Here is a 6,000-nt window from a genome sequence, read left to right on the forward strand (position 1 = left end):
TGTGTTGACATTTGCAATCATCACGCATCAAGGGTGCAAAAGCAAACTCAGTAAACTCTGGTGCCTTAGGCAGTGACAACAAACTGTAGTAGTAATCATCATATTTTTCACTGTCATTCATTGCAATAAAAAAAAAAAGCAATTCTAGGGGGTGCAAGGGTAGTTCAGTGGTAGAATTCTCGCTTGCATGCGGGAGACCCCAATTTGATTCCAAGCCCATGCACTTGCCAAAAACAAACAAATAAGAAAACAAATAAAAAACAAAAAATCCATCAAATGGTGCTGCAATAAAGGGAAACTCACATGGAAAAAGAATGAAACGGGAGCCCCACCTCAGAGCATACAAGAAAAAAGGCAATTTCACTTAAGAATGTGCTTAGTGAAGCAGCAAAAATTATTAACTTCATTAAATTTCAAATCTTCAAGTTTCAATATTCAGTGTGATAAATTCAGAAGTTCACATAGACACTTCTCTTCCATTCTGGAGTACGATTGCCTCCAGGAAAAGCACACAGGATCTTATGAGTGGTAAGCTAAACTAGACTTTGTGTTTATGAAACTTCATTTTAACTTGAAAGAATGGCTGGAAAACTGGGGTTAACATATAGTTTCTAAACCATGAACAATTTGAACCTGACACTTCAATGAAAACAACTGACAGATTCATTGACAATGATAAAATTGGAACTGTCAAGTAAAAATTTGAATTTTGAAAAATTTGTAGATAACTCCATGAGCTTAAAACTTTCCCAGGAATCAAATATTTTCCACTGAGATTGGTACTGATATTAACAACTATGATTTTTTGATGTTGCAGAACAAAATGTATAAACATTTGAAAGATGTGCAAAAGTCACTGAACTAATATTATATAGGATGTTATATAGAAGCATACATAGATAAAAGGTACATCGTGAAAGATAATTCACTGGGTTTTAATATAATATAATTTCATATAAATTCACGGATAATGGTTTCAAATTCCATATTGCAACTGACCTCTAAGACACTACCACTTCTTGAGTTCTGATGTAGTATCAAAGAAGATTATAAACAATTACGTGAAATTTCTACTAAAATATTCCTCACTTTTCCAACTACATGTCTGTATGAGTCTGAATTCTAAAGTCCTCAGTTTTATTTACTAATAGTGTAAATTTGGATAGATATAAAATTTCTTTGAGATCCTCAATAACATCTAAGGACACTAAAGGGGTCCTGACAACCACTGGTTTAAGTCATCACAATGTGACATCCCCTGGCAAGCATAGGTCCAGACTGAAATTTCTTTCTACATGTAGCTTTCTGGCTGCATGCTACACAAGGCCTTGTAGTGGGATCCAGGTCACAACCTTGAATGGAACCAACCTTAACATGAAACCAAGATCGACAAAAGAAACAGAAAGGACTCGACCCTTCCTTAACAATATCACTGCCCTGCTGATAGGCCCCACCCTCGATCCTGACCTCCACGTTAACTCTCAGTTTTAATGAGACTGAATAACTTTCCTTATGACTAAATCCATTTTGAATCAGGGATATTTTCTCACTTAAAGCCAACAGCATCCAAACCAATATACCATGGGACAATATCATAGAGGTATTTAAATTGTGTTTGTTAAAGGATTTCAATAATATGGGAAATACATAAGTTGTAACATTAAGTGTAGAACAGTTGACTACCAAAAGGTGATACCTTCCTTCAAGAGTTTGAGTAACCAAGGGATTTAATGTTATTTGATAAGTGTCTAATATGTACCAAGCATTATGCATACTAGGTTTTCATGTATGCTTTCTCACTTCATCTTCACAACTACCTAAGATTTATTCATTCATTCAGCAAGTACTGACTGACCAACTACTATGAATAAATCTCGGGCTGGGCCTTTGGATTAAAATTTCAATATGGTCTTCGTCTTCATGGAACTTACTCTATAGTGTTGGGTGACAAGGCATTACATAATTGTACAAGTATTTAATTGCTATTGGGACAAGTCATAAAAAGGAGAAATACAGTGAGCTAAAAGACCACAAATCAGGGAAAACCAGTCTATGGTAGGTGAATCATAGAAAGCTTCCCTTTGGAAGTCATCTGTAAGTTCCAAAGATTGAAACCTCAACAGGAATTATCTGGTGTGTTAGTTAGGGTTCCCTAGACAGACAGAATCAACAGAGAACACTTGCCAATATAAAATTTATAGAAGTGTCTCATGTGACCGCGGGAACACAGAGTCCAAAATCCTCAGGGCGGGCTATGAAGCTGACGATTCCTATGCAGGGTTTGGACGAAACCCACAGGAGAGGCTCACCAGCTGAGACAGGAAGAGCCTGTCTCTTCTGAATCCTCCTTGAAAAGCATCCAGTGATCAGACAAAGCATTACTCATTGCAGAAGACACTCCCCTTTGGCTGATTACAAATGTAATCAGCTGTGCATGTAGCTGACATGATCATGATTTCATTCTATGAAATGTCCTCATCGCAACAGACAGGCCAGTACTTGCCCAACCAAACGAACAGATACAACCACTTGGCCAAGTTGACACATGAACGTAACCATGACATCTGGGATAGGGTAGGGGTAGGCATAGAAAGCCTGAGGAAAAACCTGCGGGGAATGGACAAGATAGTTTCAAATTTCATTCCAGTTCAAACACCCAAAGAGGTGTTTTAAGCGCTTGTCAGTTTGACCTGTACCTAAAAGGTCTCATTAACTTGCCAAACAAAAGTACTGGGCACGTCTGATAGTGAGTGCATGATAAACATGCTTAGCATTGATTACAATGGACTAGGATGATTTGGAGTCACCAATGAAGACCACATGAGTTTAGGGACACCTCCACTGATGTCAGCCACAGAAAGCAATTTGAAAGGTCCAGCATTTTTGCCATCTTTAAGTCTTGTGCATTTTCTTATTTCACATCCCCATAAAATGGGATGGCCTGCTCAACAGAATATTTCACCATGTATCCAAGGACGGGCCCTGATAAACCCTGGGAATGGAAGCCTAACTGGGTATAAGCCATTCTCATTTTGCAGGGTTGCTCCATCACACACCAGGAGACTGAGAGTCCCTCTGGACTCAGTAGGCAGCATGCTGGGAAATCCCAGATGCAGCGCTGGTTGTACCTCAGACTCCTCTCATTCTGACCAAATTTCCAGTAGCTGTTCACCAACTCTGCACGGGAGACCTTCAGCAAACACATCTTGAAGCCTAGGTTTGCTCTGCAAAGGAAAATTCCCAGACCAGAATCATGTGATCTAGAGATTAAGGAAAGGCAATTGGGTTCTGGCTCTTTCTACAATATATCCTGCCCCATAGCTTATTCCTTCACCCCAATCATCTGTATCTGAATCCAGTCACAGTCCCCTAATTCATGTCTCAAACTAGCCAACCATAGATACGTCACCCCAAACCATTATATTCCCCTATGCCCATCCTCCATACCAAACTCTAACCAACTCTACCCTCAGTGCAATTTTACCGCCTTGGGCTACTGTAAGAGTCATTTACAGTAATCAGAAGTGACAAGGTCTGTTCTCATCTCTTTTGTTTTCCATCATCTGTGCATGGTACGCAAGAGAAAATTCCAAACTCAATTTCCTTGGACTCCCTGAATTGGTTTGACCACTCTCCCACAAACAACAGGTTTCTCACATTAACTTGAAAGCTGCAATCCTCCTTATCACCTGACCCAACTCCACTGATAACCCTGATGGGCAATGATAACAATAGACAAAAACATGAATCACATTGAGCATTTGCCGTGTTCTACACACTGTGATAAGCACCTTTCATGCATTCTCTCTTTCAATAATCATTATAACTCTATAAGGAAGACCCAGGATTCAAAATAAGGTCCACCTAACTTCAAAACTTCATAGCCCCATGCTCTACTGACCCTCAGAAAGAGAAGAAATGTAGACAGGAAGCATAGCACAAAAATTGAAGACCCTCCCTGCCCTACCTCCAGCCCTGCAATTATTTTATTGGCCAAGACTTTAGTTTTAACATAGAAAGAAACTGTAAAAAATAAAGTCCAATTCTGCCCGGTTACTATAACCTTTTCTCTCCCACCCTACTCTGCCCTGGCCCAACACACACTTCATTGTTTTTTGTGTCTCTCCTTGTCTTAATTAACTCAAGACAAAGTTAAGTATGTGTCCTATACGGCAGAAAGTTTTTCTGTGAACTAAAAAGATGGAGCTGATACCAAGCAAAAATTCAAATACTTTAATTTCAATGTTCTTCTAACCAATTTCTGATAGGCCATCCTTGCCCTTCTTACCTTTTTTTATACATTTTCTTGTCCTGTCAATCTAAACCCCTCATAATCATATCCCATCATGGTTCACAGTATCCCATACTCCAAATTTTTCATTATTAACCCAAATCCTCCTTTTGTAGCAGATGTTAGGAGTGCAAACTGATTATATAATACTAATACAGATAATGCTATTGTTTATATCTTACTGATTGGCTCACCTGTGCTCTTCCAATTTCTTGTTTTGTTCCCACCAGCTGCCACTTCTAACTATGACTTTAAATGTTATTATAGGCAAATGTTTGGTTTGGTTTGGCCACTTCTAACCACGACTCTAAATGTTCTTTAGGCAAATGTTTCGTCTGGCCACTTCTAACCATGACTTTAAATATTTGTATAGGCAAATGTTTGGTTTAGTTTGGCTATTTGTCTATTTTCCTTTTCTTGGATGAGCCCATATAGTTTCAATAGTTTTAAGCCTTTGGCTACCGGGCACACCTAGCTTGTTTGCAAAGTAGAATTAATAAGGTGGGAGGCACTGGAATGATTCTTAGGCGTCTCTATTTCTTCCATTTCCTCTTACCATAAACACCTATTTAAATAACTTTTCTTTTCTTTTTTTTGCACGGGCAGGCTACTGGGAATTGAACCTGTGTCTCTGGCATGACAGGTGAGAACTCTGCTTGCTGAGCCACTGTGGCCCATAAAAATCTACTTAAAGCTTCACCCATAAATACCTGGGCTGGCTTAGCCAAGATGATATTCATGACCTTTACAAGCAGAAATTAATATTTATGCCAAATTACCAAGACATACTTTTAAATGAATGTCATGTTCACTTTTGCAGATTTTATTTCAACATTAAACTGTGCATAATATCAGCCTTTACAATCTGCAGCACATAGTGATCCATGCACAACCCATAAACATTTGAACAAGCACTGAGATGCATGGCTTTTTTTTCATTCTTCTCTCCCTGATTACGTTGGATTTGGAAGACTTGTTCCCAATTCATGACCCCATGAGAATCTAGGATTTCTTGGAGTTTCTGAAATGCCCTAGAAAAGACGTGTTAAGTGTTGACACAGCGGTTCAAGTTTTCTTTCATCTTTTGTGTGCCGTGCGGAAATGGTAAGGAAGACAGTCTCTGCTGCTTGTCTTCTGTTCCCATGTCTATGCATCCAAGTCAATCCTTGACTCACGCAGTTAGAGAGAAGATTTTAAGCAAATGAGCTTAAGAAGACAATACAGAAAGAGCTCTGTATTCCCACATCGTAAAACGTAGCAGACACCTAGCAAACACGCATCAAATATTTGTCAAATGAACTTAAAGCACTAATACTAATAAAAGTGTGATTTAGCTAGTGCTTGTCATGTTCCAGGTACTATACTGAGAAACTTCTACATCAAACAATAACCCTAGCAGTATGATTCTCACTTCATACTTGATAAAATTGTGGCATAAAAATGATAAAAAAAAATAAAAAGACTTGCTCAAGGCCAAACACCTAGCAAATATATTTGACTTGAAGAACTCACCTCAATGCTGCTGTCTCCAAGAAATATTTCTTTCCCTTCCTCTTCTTTTGTTTTTGCATGGGCAGGCACCGAGAATCCAGCCCCGGCGGCGAGAACTCCGAGAACTCTGCCTGCTGAACACCGGGGCCAGCCCACTTCATCCTCTGAAGGGAATTCTTTCAAGGTCCCTAAAAATCACAGCTTCCGGGAAGTTTACT

At 39.1% G+C, this 6,000-nt stretch overlaps 1 protein-coding gene across 4 annotated transcripts in view; it reads right to left on the reverse strand.

Moving 5' to 3' along the window:
* LOC143646809 (glycine N-phenylacetyltransferase-like) overlaps nt 1-6,000 on the reverse strand; it is a 36,908-nt gene extending 30,908 nt beyond the window's left edge. For 3 of the 4 annotated variants that reach the window (XM_077116175.1, XM_077116170.1, XM_077116176.1), the window contains exon 1: nt 5,804-6,000. The gene's annotated coding sequence lies outside the window, so the exon portion shown is untranslated. Of the gene's footprint in view, nt 1-4,485; nt 4,715-5,803 lie in introns of those variants that run through there. The other variant, XM_077116172.1, reaches the window with a different exon arrangement.

The sequence above is a fragment of the Tamandua tetradactyla genome, chromosome 9, assembly GCF_023851605.1.
Source record: "Tamandua tetradactyla isolate mTamTet1 chromosome 9, mTamTet1.pri, whole genome shotgun sequence".
In the NCBI taxonomy this organism is placed as follows: domain Eukaryota; kingdom Metazoa; phylum Chordata; class Mammalia; order Pilosa; family Myrmecophagidae; genus Tamandua; species Tamandua tetradactyla.